Source organism: Drosophila montana, unplaced genomic scaffold, assembly GCF_035044405.1.
Source record: "Drosophila montana isolate Dmon_TW-CO22-7 unplaced genomic scaffold, ASM3504440v1 contig_2583_1, whole genome shotgun sequence".
Classification (NCBI taxonomy): Eukaryota; Metazoa; Arthropoda; class Insecta; order Diptera; family Drosophilidae; genus Drosophila; species Drosophila montana.
Genome location: NW_026997446.1, coordinates 444888 through 458942, shown reverse-complemented (window position 1 = coordinate 458942; position 14055 = coordinate 444888).

The following is a 14055-nucleotide window of genomic DNA, read 5'->3' as shown; positions in this document are numbered from 1 at the left end:
ATTCCATCTTCGTTCTTTCTTCTTATATATTAAAGCAACAGAAAAAAAGAAGTTAAATGCCTAAAAGCAGCTCGCAGACACACACACACACACACACAAATAAACACACGGGCGCACACGTGTAAGGCGTCTATGAGCAAAAATATTTAGTGAGATGAAAGGACGACAAAAGCGTGCAGTCAAATGAGTTGGCCAAAGGATGCCAGCTGGAGCTGGAGCTGGAGCGGGAGCAGGGGGAGACTGTGAGACTGAGGGGTAGTGCAATTTGGTAAAGTATTCCCCGGTGCGCCGTTTGGCTATTTGCCTGGGCGATGGCTCAAACGGACTAGACATCCATGTAGTTGTCCCCATGTCCATGTGTGTGTGCAAGTGTGTGTGTGTGTGTGTGCGTGTGTGTGTGTGCGTGTGTGTCTAAGTGCTGTTTTATTGCATGTGGTCGCTTGTGCTTGTGCAGACAGACAGATGGACGCTCGCACGTCTATAATAATAATTAACAGCATGAAAGGCGGCCTGCGGACACGGTGGCAACGCCAATGGCAGTGGCAACCTTTTTTGCCGAGCGCCGGGGGGGGGGGGGGGGGGGGGCCCACGAAGTATGCAGCATATTTTATGCACGACAACCGTAAAAAGAACAGCAGTAACAACAACTGCAATTAAGGCAACTTTCAACAACGTTGACAACTCTGGCGACATTGACTTTGCCTTTGTCTGCGGCAACAAATTGTTGGACACACACACACATTGTTGTTATACCCTGTAATCATTGAAAATGAGTAAAGGGGGTATAATGTATTTGTGCAAATGTCCGTCCGATCTCCGACCCCATAAAGTATATATATTCTTGAACAGCATCACTAGCCGAGTCGATCTAGCCATGTTCGTCCGTCCGTTTGTCCGTCTGTCTGTCCGTACGTCCGTCCGTCCGTATGTATTAACGCAAGGATCTCAGAACCTATAAGAGCTAGAGACTTGAAATTGAATTTAGCTGAAGGTCCTCCTAGTGCTCGCGCAGATCAAGTTTGTTTCCGATATTCGATAACTTGCCCCGTTTCCAAGTAATCGAAAAAAATCGATATCGGAATCCTGTTTTTTGAGCAAATCTCGTAAGTTATAAGAGCTAGAGTCGTCAAACTTGACATGTAGCTTCTAGAATTGCTTATATATATCAAGTATCTTTCATTTTATACGCCTGCTGGAAGAAGAGAGTTTAGGGTATCCCCTAGTCGGGAGCTCCCGACTAGAGCCTCTTGTTGCCATTGTTGTTGTTGTTGTTGTTGCATGGAATGTTAGAGCTGAGCAGCTGGGGATTTGTTGCAGTTGCCGTTGCCGTTGCAGGAAGCTCCGAGCTGGGAGCGGAAACTTGTCCAGCATTTTGCAACAGTAATTTTTTGGTGGTGTTGTTTCCGGCGGCGTTGACATTTTCCGTCTTTGTTAACGGTCCGGCGAGCTGGCCCAAAACTGGAGCTACCTCCACGTCTTTGCCATTTCGTAAATGTGTCTTATCGAGCAGCAGCGTGTCCTGCACGTGGCCCTTCGGTGAAACCCTTGCAAAATTCATGATTTACGTTTAAGTGTCATTGGTATTTAATTATTTAAACGGACCCCAGTCGTTTAAGCCCTGCGCCCCGCCCAATCGAAAGCAGCTGAACGATTGCCCAGCTTAGAGATGAGCGCGTGATGCGAATACTTTGAATGGAGTGAAGATCTGGACAGTGGAAACAATTCTTCTATATATAATAAGGAGTTCTTATCCTAAGACGAGAGTAGAACCAATTCTTCTATATATACAAAAGAGTTTGTCTTCAAAGACGAGCTCTTTGAAGCTTTCTTTTGGTTCGAAAGCAAACGCTAAGACAGCCTTCTACTGAGGGGAAGTATTTTTTGTTTTAACTTAAATAAATTAGAGACCAATTAGAGTAAAATGTTTGACACGAGAAATTTGTTTGTTCATTCCAAAAAGAGATGAACTAACACGGACCAAGGAGTTGTCCTTTATTAGAGTGGACGGAATGAGTGTACTTTGAGTACAGTTAAGATCTGGAAACATTTCTTCTGTATAAGCAAAAGAGTTTTAATCCTAACTGACGAGCTAATTGAAGCTTTCTTTTGGTTCGAAGTCCTCGAAGATAGCCTCCTACTGAGAGAAAGTATTTTTTGTTTTAATTTAAATTAATTAGAGTTCAATTATCGAGAAGTTTTTGACAGCAAAGGGAGAAACCTGACAGATTAATCAAATAAGTTAAGTAAAATATGAGCTCTTATAAAATTGGCGTGTTGGGGAAGAGATGAGATACCACCAGGAGTTATTCCTGATTAGAGCAACAAGATCACGATGTCATCTCTGGCTCTCGTCGCACAGAGATTAAGGCATGCAGTTAAGGATTGCCAATATCTGTGACACACACACAGACACACACACAGACATGCTCGCACACGTGTGTGTGTTGTTTACTCACCTGGCTGCGCTTTCCATTTCATTTCTGGCCAATGCCAACGAAATGTTTGCATGTTTCTTGCCAGACATAAATATGCGCGCCGGGCACGCGAAGCCAAGCAGCAGTTGGACCCGGGAGCAACAAGCCGGGGCAACAAGGGGCAAGGGGCAAATGGCAGGCGGCAGAGGACTCTGCACAATTTGCAATACACTGGGGAAAACAGAGGGCGACCAGTTGAGAGGGTCATGTGTGTGTGTGTGTGTGTGTGGAGTGTGTGTGTGCCTCGCATGGCAGGCGCCCATTTTGGCTGCGGGGCCTGGCAACAAAACGTTCAGCGTGCGGATGGAGCAGCAGCAGCAAAAGTGAAATTAAATAAATTTTATAACATAATTTACGCTATCAAAACATGCACTCACCGCGGCCTGTCCGTCCGTCCGTCCGTCCGTCCGACCGTCCGTCCGCCTGGGCTGCATATCGTTTGGACTGTATCCAGGGATTTGCACTTGCCTTGCGCATCCTGGCCAGGATGCCAGGGGGCGTGGGCGTGGGCGTGGCATTATTTTTTGTTAATTTTACGCAGAGCCCGTGGCGCCGAAATGTAGGCTTCAATTAAATGTTAATTTTACAGAGCTTAAGCATGAAATTCGGTTTGGGATGCCCCGCCTCCGCCTCCAGCTCCTCCTTCTCCATCTCCCCCCAGCTCCAGCTCCAGGAACATTCGCCAGCTCGTTGTCGCATCTGTGAAATGTTGATGCTTTCGTAAGCGCTTTTCATTAAGGCGGCTCATATAAATTTGTATATTTTATAGCTGCATTTTAATCTGTTCGCATTTGCCGTCTCAATTTTCATATTACAAAAATAAAATGTGAAAGGCATTCGATATCATAAATAATTACAGAAATTACCCGGCATCGACGGGTTGAAATGTGCAATTTTGCAAATGCATATTTGCGAGACAATTTATGGAAATTCATTTAAATTAATTTATAATTTATGAATATATATTTTGAGCTTAAAAAGAAATCATTCAAACTTCTTCTAGTTCAGCTCATGCTTAGCCCGATTCACCTGTATATATTCCATAAATTATCTTCTTCTTTAAGCGAATTTAAACAAATGTGTAAACTGAATTTGAGCCAGCGCTCTGCTGCCTCTTAGTTCAACTCCCAGACAGACATGTCAAATTCCTTTATGTGCATATAAATGTGAATAGTATTGAATTTATTTTAATAAATGTAATACGATTCCGTTCGTTATAATGTATGCAAAATGATAATGCCCATCATCAAGTTTGGGCCCAAAAAAATGTATACATATTTGTGCCATTCAATTTTTTGTTGGGCGCACATTTCGATGATGCCTCCATTCAAGGCTGATTCATGGCATCGCAACGCACTTGACTTCACCTTTGCTGGAATTTTTCGTCCGAATCAAATATGCAGTGAATAAAATGCATTTGCCACTTGTCTGTGCCAGCTCGGGGATTGGGGGCCACCCCGAAACACATTCAAAACACGCTGCGAACTTGAATACGTTCAAGTGTCCATAAAAAGTCCACACACACACACACACACACACATAAAATCCACACTGTCAGAGAGAATGAGGGGAGGCACAATATGTGCGGGTTGCGGATGCGGGGCATAACAAAAAGCAACCATTGTAATAATGTCCAAAAATATGTTACCAACACGTGTAGTGTTCCATTTCAACCAACAAAATATATATATAAAATAAAAAAAAGACGGATATCAAAAAGGGAACAAAAAATATATCTATTTTTTTACGTATAGGGAAAACAACAAATATTCTGCCCTGTTGACTGCTGCGAAAGGATTGGGATGGATTGGGAATCGCGCGGGGTTTGGGGCCATGCCCCAACGGTTAGACACGCTTAATCGATGCAACGGCGGGCGGGCGGGCGGTTGTCTGCGGGGAGGGGCAAGCACTTGTATTTTTATATGAAACGATATTTTATTTACCGGCAGAGACAGAACCCGAAGAGCCAAGGGACAGGCAGAGGCAGACAATGTCAATGTGCACGCCGCGCTCGTCACATCACACAGAAGCGCTTCAGTCTGTATTCTCTGACAAGCCGACGGGTGGGAGGGTGTGCGGGGCGGGTGGTGTGTGTGCGGGGTGTGTGTGCGGAGCGTGTGGCATGCTTAAAACATAAAAAATATGCTGACAATAAAAATTTGTTGTCGGCTGAGCGGCTCAGCAGCATGCAACATGCTGTTGCACAGCCGCCGGCAGCGCAGACACAGTCGAGCGAACAGACGACGGACAGGAGGAAGGAAAGACAGATAGACAGACAGACGGACGGACAGAAAGGACAGGTAGACAGACAGACAGTTGCCAATAGAGTTTACCGGCATGCGAGTTTATATGAAACTCGTGAAGGGAAAAGTTGACTGCTGCATAGTAAACTTTTTTTATACCCTGTTCATGTATGAAATTGGGTAGTATTCTTGCGATCACAGTGCATGTCTTAGACAGAGGATGATATCTAAATTATCACTAAGCATATATACCCTGTACTTTTGTAAGGTTGGGTAGGAAATGGATTAATTTTTGTGCTGCCAGATTATGTTATAAGCTAGATATGATATCTTTGTTTGAGTTCATATGAAACTTATGAAGGGGTAAGTATACTGCTGCCTTTATACCCTGTACTTGTTGAAAAGTGGGTAAAAAATGGGTAGAATGCTGCGACCCCAGTGCATGTTTTAGACAGAAGATTATATCGTAGAAAGGCATATATATTCTTTACCCTGTGCTTATATGAGGTTGATTAAGAAATGGGTAGATTACTTTTGTACTAGTCTATGTTATAAGCTAGAGAAATACTTTTACTGGTACTTTAACTTTAACTGTAACTTCAAGTTTAACTTCAACTTTAAGTTTAACATTAACTTTAAGTTTAACATTAACTTTACCTTTAACTTTAACTTTATCTTTAACTTTAACTTTAACTTTAACTTTAACTTTAACTTTAACTTTAACTTTAACTTTAACTTTAACTTTAACTTTAACTTTAACTTTATCTTTAACTTTAACTTTAACTATAACTTTAACATTAACTTTAACATTAACTTTAACTTTAACTTTAACTTTAACGTTAACTTTAACTTTAAGTTTAATTTTAACTTCAACTTTAAGTTTAACTTCAACTTTAAGTTTAACATTAACTTTAAGTTTAACATTAACTTTACCTTTAACTTTAACTTTATCTTGAACTTTAACTTTAGCTGATCCCAAGCCTTGTAGCCAGAATATTCTATTAGCTTTGCTCCACATTTCTAAGCCCCACGCATATCTCCGAAAGTCAGGAAAGATAATGCGCGATCCGTTTTTTGTCGTTGCGGGGCAACTTGAATCCCTTTTGTTTTACAGGGCATGCGGCTCAATAAAAAGCTTAACAGTTCAATGCCTGCCTGACTTCAATGGAGTTGCCATAAAAAGCGTGGAATTCGCCAGAGCAATAAAGAAAAATAAAAATGAAAAAACCAGAAAGAAAATAGAAACAACTGCGCCTAAAAACCACTCAAGCATACTCTCAGTCGCTGACGACTGTTGTTTGATGGGGGGACGGGGGGAACCGGTTGCTGGCGGGGGGTTGCCATAGTCAAAAGTTACAAACGTGCACCGTGAGTGAATGCCGCCGATCAGACAGACGGACAGAAGACTGCCAAGGGAGGCAAACATTGGCTAGGTAGCAAAAACAAAGTCGTAAACCTGAAATAAGCCATCAATGGCATTACGGCGTTCCTTTTTCCAGCCCATACCCATGCCCGTATCCGGGTCCGGGTCCAACCCCTTGCCAGGCAGCTCCTCCTGTTTTGGCCATGTTTCATTTGTCAAAGTGCTTGGCGGCGGCGGCGGCGGCGTCGTCATATGACGAACACTTTTTTGCGGCTTTTACGTATGAGTAATCTTATAGGCGGGCATTACTCATACGCCGCATCAGCCATCAGTCGAAATCACGACGCCTCTGCTGCCGCCGCACATTTCACATTTAAACTTAGCTGATTACACTGCAAATTATATAATTTCGTTGTTGATTTTGCCATTGCTTGGACAAACAAAGTTTCCTGCTGCTGCTGCTGCTGCTGCTGCTCTTGGCCCACATTCGTGGCGTCAGCTTATTTAAAAATCAATATTTGCGGTGATACGTGTGCAGCATATTAATCATACGCAACGTGCCGCTAAACAGACTTCGCTCTGTGATTTTTCGAGTGCTAGGAGTGTGGTGGGGCACTTTCGACGCTAATAAAAAGTTTTCACGCCAATACGTGTGCGGCTTTGCATTTGCCAGCCGCCCCCCAGCTGTGCCATGGATATTAGAATATGCCTGAATGAATACCGCGAGTGTGTGTGTGTGTGTGTGTGTGTGAGGGGAGGGGGGAGGGATTGAGAGGGGGGAGCGACACTTTCACATAGTTATAATAAGCAAAGTTTCATTGCTAAATGGAAGCAGCGGGCGACACTGATGTCAGGCGCTAATGAAAGAAAAATTAACTTCTCTCTCTCTGACAAGATAATCTAGATAATGCAAGAGTCGAGAGTATGTGAAAGAGAGCTCAGTGTGTGTGTGTGTGTGTGTGTGTGTGTGTGTGTGTGCGGGGAGTTCTGGCATAGAAAATGAGTACACAATAAGGCGCTGGGAAGATGGAGAGCTCATGTGTGCGTCGGCTTACAAAGGAAATGGTCGCTATTCAGCAGAATATGATATATCTGGCTTATACTCTGTTCGCTAACTGCAAGAGGAGTATATTGACTTTCTTAGAATCTTTGTTGAGTCCGTGAGCCAAACCTTAACCCGAACCGAAGCCCCTATCATTAATTTTTTTCATGGATTGTTTGTTTAATAATTCAAAACATTTGGAGACGTCGTCCAGAGGTCTTCAATAATCGCTACAATCTACGTCTCGCACAATTGTAGAGCTAGACTTCCTAAGGTCACAGTTTAAGAGTCACTGTTAGCGGCTTACAGTTTAAAAGTCACGCTCCATGACAAACATGGATTCCTTCTCCTTCTGAACTCGAGAGAAAAGTTGATGCAAAATTGATGCACCCTAAATACAGTTTGGGAGTTGCTTTCAGTGTCTTTCAGTGTCTTACAGTTTTACAGTCACCACAAAAATATGACATTGGATTTATTCAGTTTGAAAGTCGCTTTCAGTTTCTTACAGTGGTAGAGTCAACAAGAAAATATGCCAATGAATTTATTCAATCTTCTTGGGCACAGCTTGAAAGGCTGCTACAGTTTTGGAGTCACCCAATTAAAATAGACTTAATTCAACCCTTTTAATGGGTTGGATTAAGAGACCCTGTCTTGTGGCTTACAGTTTGAAAGTCACGCTCTCATAAAACTTGAATACTATTTATTCTCCTAAGCTCGATCCAAAAATGTGTGTACAATATTGTTGTCTTTGTCTTTGGCTTACAGTTTTAGAGCCTCCAAAGCTGGACCCAAAAAGAATAGCAAAAATACACATATCTTAGTCACAGTTTGAAAGTCAGGGCCTGCATTCAACAGTTTTGAAATGCCTCTAAAGCCGAAGCCAAAAAGATGACATAAATAGTTAAATCTTCGTCACAGTTTGAGAGGCATTGTCTGCGACTTACAGTTTTAGAGTCACATACCTTAAAAAATGAGAACAAATGTATTAATCCTTTTTGTTCAGCGGTCTTTACACTGTGAACAGAGTTTGACAGTGACTGGTTGCGACATACAGTTTTAGAGTCCCCTGTTAATTATTCTTTTTTCTCAGCTATCTTCACACTGTGAACAGAGTATAAAGCAGTTGTGCGCCACATTAACACTTGTTTGCAGTTGATTTAATGATTCGCCTCGCCTGCTGCTTAGCATTGACTGCACTTTCATGTGCTTGGGAATCAGGATCAGGCTCAATGGGAGCCAAATAAAGAAATTAGCAGCTGGCCTGGTCGTCTGCACCTGGCAGCAGGCACCTTCACGCTGGCTAAACTTCGGCTGCTGCCGCTGCTGCTGCTGCTGCATAATTGCCCGGCCGCAAATTAGTTTTATGCATTGCACTCGACTCGGCGCCGCAGCGAATCCTGCGAGGGTTACTCCAAGGCAAGGATGTGTGCCCGGTCTGCTCCGCTGCCTGTTGCCTTTAGACTGTAGCCGGCAGCCTTTAGCCTGTTTGCCGAGCTGCCGTTAACCACCAGCCAGGCTCATAAATGTTTGAACAGCTTTCACCGCTGCCGCAGTCGCGCCGCAGCTCTTTGTCCGCTGCCGCTGCTGCTGCTGCTGCTGCTGCTGCTGCTGCAGCGCTTCCGGTTTGCCAGATATTCAACATGGCGCTTAGTTATTGTTGTCTAGTTGCGTTTTTGTGTGCATATTAATTGGATTATCTAACAAGCGAACACACACACACACATAGACACACACGCTGGCAGTCACGTTAATCTCTGGGGGATCAGCGAGTCCTGGCATGCAATTGTTGAAAAAGCATTTGCACAAACATTGCGCGCCGCGACTCGCCTTGAGAGCGCAAAAAGACGCAAAATCAACATTAGATGCGGGCTGATGCCCGCCAACCAGACCAGCTACACACGCCCACCTCCATTCCGCCCTCTCGCTCTGCATAAATCAAGTGGGGGGCAGCAGCTGCGCTCGCTGGCCCGGCAGCTTGTCTAAATATTTATACAATGCCAAAGTAAATTAAAAACAGAGAACGGGCAACAAGTTGAAAACATTGTTAACATCGGCTAAAAAAAAACAAAAAACCTAAACAAGTACAAGTAAAACTGCTCGGGCGGGTATGCACAGTTGCGGGATACCCTTTAACCGATAACTTTAACTCGATATTTACATATCGAACGTATTTAAATTGATTTTTATTCATTTATTGACAAAAGTTATAAACTTGACTTTGTATGATATTCGAGAAATCTTATATTGAAAAAGAGATAAGCTCGACTTCGAATGTTATTCGAGAATTTTTATCTTGAATGTGCTTATTTCTTATAGTCTCTGATATCGAAGGGTCTTCGATGTATTCGAAAAGTGAAAATTCTTGGGCTTTGTTTACGATGCGATAAGCTTCAATTTGAAGCCTCTTGGACTTATAATCCTTCAGCTACGCCTTACAACTGGGAATTCGAAATCGATATTTATCGATTTATCGACAAAAGAGTTAAGCTGGAGTTCGTATGATATTCGATAGCTTCTATATTGAAAGTATTTAGTTGTTATAGTCGCTGATATCGAAGGGTCTTAAAGGGACTGAAGAATGGATGAACCGAAAGACACGGCTATTAAATGATCGGCGGTTCGGTCTACGCTTTGAAAGGATTTTCTATGCGGTTCGCTTCGGCTCACAATTTGGATAATATTGGGATAACCGGCTTAAGTTCTGTTCGTAGTAAGAAATAATGTGAGATTCCTGTTTCAAACCAAGTTTGAACAAACAATCGTCTGTCGATATAGATCAAGATTTTATATATTTTGCGAGTATTCTCCTATGATTCCTTCTGCTAGCCATACACAGACTGAAATATACCCTTTCTGCTAATAAATACAGGGCATAAATGGAGGGCCTTTATAAATTAAACAAATACCTTGCCCAAGTCAAACAGATTTTATGAAAGGGAATCTTTAAATGTGGAATATGGAATATGCTAACCGCACTCAGCTGCAATTGGGCATATGCCCGCTCAATGGCAGGGTATAACGTGTGTAGCCATTGTAGCGTGAAGCAAAGGGCTGCTCAGACAGACAGACAAACCGAATCAAACGAACTCAAATGGATGCCTAGGCCGCTGTTGTGGACAGGCATCATTAGGCTGGCTTGGTTTGTGGACTAATAAACTAGAGAGAGCACACACACACACACACAGACAGATCCCGTCCAGAGTCTCAGCCAGACGTAAATAAGCCCAGTAGTATGGAGCCCAGTCCGGGGGCGGATTAAGCAAACCAACAAACAAGTAGCTTAAAAACGCTTGCGGGGTTGTTCCTCGTTGCCATGGCTGGAGTCCATGGTTTCTGTTTTGTGATTCGCTTCCTGAATCCAGTCGCAGGTGAGCTCCCAGGTGCGCCCCCCTTTTTGTTTTGTTTTTGTTGACTTCACATATTTGATGCTGCGTGGGTAAATTAACAAATAAATGGCATTTTTGTTTTTGCCACTGCCGCAGTCCATTGTCCCTTCGACAGGACCTGTGCGTTGATCTGCTCTGCTGCTCTGCTGCTCTGCTGTTCCTTTGCAATTTCATAAATTCCCGGCGCAAATGCGTAAAATGTGGCTAGAGCATTTTCCGCCCTAGGCAACGTTTGACCATCACCCGCTGTCCGGAGTCGCAGTCGCAGTCCATGTCCTTTTGTATTTGACCACAAACAACATTGCACTTTGCCTTTGTTGCATTTTTGTGTGTGTGCCAATGTGTGTGTGAGTGTGTGTGTGTGTGTGTGTGTGTTGCCTATTGTACTTGTATTGCATACATTGGGGCGCCTGCATTTGACTTTATATAAGATCTAAGAGATTTATCAAATATTCAATAAAAGTCCCTAATAATTTAAGAGGCTTGTGAATGTTGAGAAAAAGAGTGCAGAATTTTAAAGCTTAAGCATGTATGAACGCTGTCGAAATTCGGACAAGGTTGAAATTTGTTTCGCCTTTCAAAAGGTTTTATAATTTTATTTTATTCCTTAATTCTGGCTTTAACTAAAAGCTGGGTTCGTGCATGTGGAAAACGAAGTACATCAATCGAACCTAAAAGCAGGAAGCTGGTTCGAATTGTGAACTGAAAAAGGGACCTACATTCTTTGGCTTGCTGCGCTGCTCATTATAAAATGCAGCCTTGGATTTCCACGCAGTGCATAAATATAGGAAATACTTATGTTATTTGAAGGAAATTCGTATTAATTTCATTTCCCATAAAACATATTGGCTCGACTTAATCCTTGAGCAGGCACTTTTCCTTTTTAATTTCATTTTATTTTTTAGCCATTGTGTAAACAAATTTCTTATTGATTGCAGCGCTGTCAGCAATTCGCTCACCTGGCGGCAAGGTGAGGTGAGCTGCAGGGCGGAGTCAGTCGAACAACTTCTCAATTAAGTGAAATTAAAGAGGGGAGCAGCCGTTGAAGGCTGTGCGTGTGTGTGTGTGTGTGTGTGTGTGTGTGTGTGAAAACTCTTTAGTCATTCGGGCGCTGTAAATCTCGTGCAGCGAAACTTTTTAAAATTAAATGACAAACCGACACACACACACACACACTGACACACACACTCGCGTACACACGCGTGCGTGCAAAATGCATTTAATTTGCTGCAAAAGTGACTGTCGGGCCTCAGACACTGGCCAGGCGCTGCTCCGGGCACGGCTCCAGTCGCGGCGGCACCGTCAGCAGCGCCCATGGCAGGAGCAGCAGCAGGAGCAGCAGCAGGGGGGCGGCGGGCAGCACAGCGGGCGGGCGGCTTTTAAAATGATAAAAGTCGCCGCTTGTCGCGACAACGAGACGCCGACAAAGCGGCGTAAATTTCAATTAAATGTGAAAGCAAAACAAATTTTAACTTTGTTCGCACTCGCACTCCGCCCGAGAGTTGGACGACAAACGCGTCGCTGCTTCAGTACCAATTGGCCAAAAAACAGTTTATGCGGCTCGAAACCGTGAAAAAGGTAATTGTCATACTGTGAGATTGACTGATTGATTGATGGACTGACTGGTTGTTTAACTAAGCACCATCCGAAGCGCTAGAGCTTGGCTGTAAAAATCTCTGAGAGAGAGGGATTTTTAAGAATTGATTGATTGATTGACTCATTGTATTACTGACGGACTGACTGATGATTGAGGCACATACAATACCAAGACGGGTTCGCTACTTCAGTACCAATTGGCCAAAACAGTTTATGCGGCTCAAAACCGTGAAAAAGATAATTGTTATACTGGAAGATTGACTGATTGATTGATTGACTGACTGATCACCATCGGAAGAGCTTGGTAGAGTTTGGCTGTAGAAACATTCGAGAGAGAGGGTTTTTTTTAAATTGATTGATTGATTGACGCATTTATGACTGACTGACTGATGATTGAGGCACATACAATACCAAGACGGGTTCGCTCCTTCAGTATCAATTGACTGTTAAACTGTTTGATTGATTGATTGACTGACTGATTGATTGATTGACTGACAGATTGATGATTTTAGCTAGCTGTTAAAACCTTTTATCAATATCGAGACAAGGTTTTGAAAAACTTATTGATTGATGGACTGATTGAGCGACTGACTAACTAATGAGCAGGTCAAAACTAGGAAGAAACCATTTATTAATACTAAGACTGGTTTTTCCAAAATTTTGCTTAAAGAATTAGCAGAAAATATCTGAATGATTGATTGACTGATGATCGAGGCACTGTTCAGAAGGTAAGAACTAATTGGATGTGGTAGTAGTTAACTTTTATAATAATATAGGGAACTTTCAATTCGGTTGATTCCAAACATATTTCTTAAGTTCTATTTAAACTTATATATGTATATAATTAAACCCCTTTGTTACATTTTCTAAGGAAAAGCCATAATAAAAATTGAGTAATTCGCGAAATTTGCGGGAATTGCGAATTGCGGCGCATAAACATAAACTTTGTTTTTTTGGCAGTGTGTTTGTGTGCGTGTGCCTAAATGTAATTGTGACTTCCATATTTCAATGCGAATGTGCCTGTGTATGTGTGTGTGTGTGTGTGTGTGTGTGCATGTAATTGCCATGACTGTGTGTGCGTTGTTGTTTTTGTGCTTGTTATTATAACAATTACTTGAAAAATACTCCGATATCAGCGTTCTGCGACGACAGCACCAGTAAAATTATTTAAATGCCTTTGTGTGCGGGGATTACGAGTGTTCACACACACACACACACACACACACACACACACACACAGAAACAAACAAACACGCACACGGAGATAGATAAACAGACTGAAACTCAGAAGGATACACACGCACTGGGGCCTTGTTATACAATCACAAATACACATAACAGCCTTCCATTATGCTGCAGCTGTGGTGTGTGCGGTGAGTAAACGAGTGTGCGTGTGTGTGTGTGCGTGTGTGTGTGTGTGTGGAGTGTGGGAAATGAGCATTGCTCATGGGCTATGCGTTGTGTCTGCCGGAGTTCCGGGGCTAGGCCCCGGCGCGGCCGTCAGACAATTTGGTTTAATTGATAGTTGGGATAATGTAATTATAGACAATTGCGTTTCATGCGAAACCGATTTGCTGCTGCTTCGATTATAATGCTACAACACAATGCTCAAGTGCTGTACATATACGTATGCGTGTGCGTGTGTGTGTTGCTGTTGGGCAGAAAAAAAAGTGCCCAAGTGGCTGCCACTTTTGTTAATGAAAATATGCGGCCGAGTGAAGTGTGGCCAAGTGAAGTGTTGTTAAGTTGTAAAACATTGCGAAACACTCGCACGAATGTGTGTGTGTGCGTGTGTGTGCGTGTGTGTGTGTGTGACCGACATGCCAATACTCTAACTGGAGCCAACTGCGCTGCTCTGCATGCCAGGCCAGCTAATGAGGCGCACTATTTGAATGGGCTGCCAGTTGCAGTGGTCAGTGTCTTTTATCTCGTCAGCCCTGCCCCTCGCCGC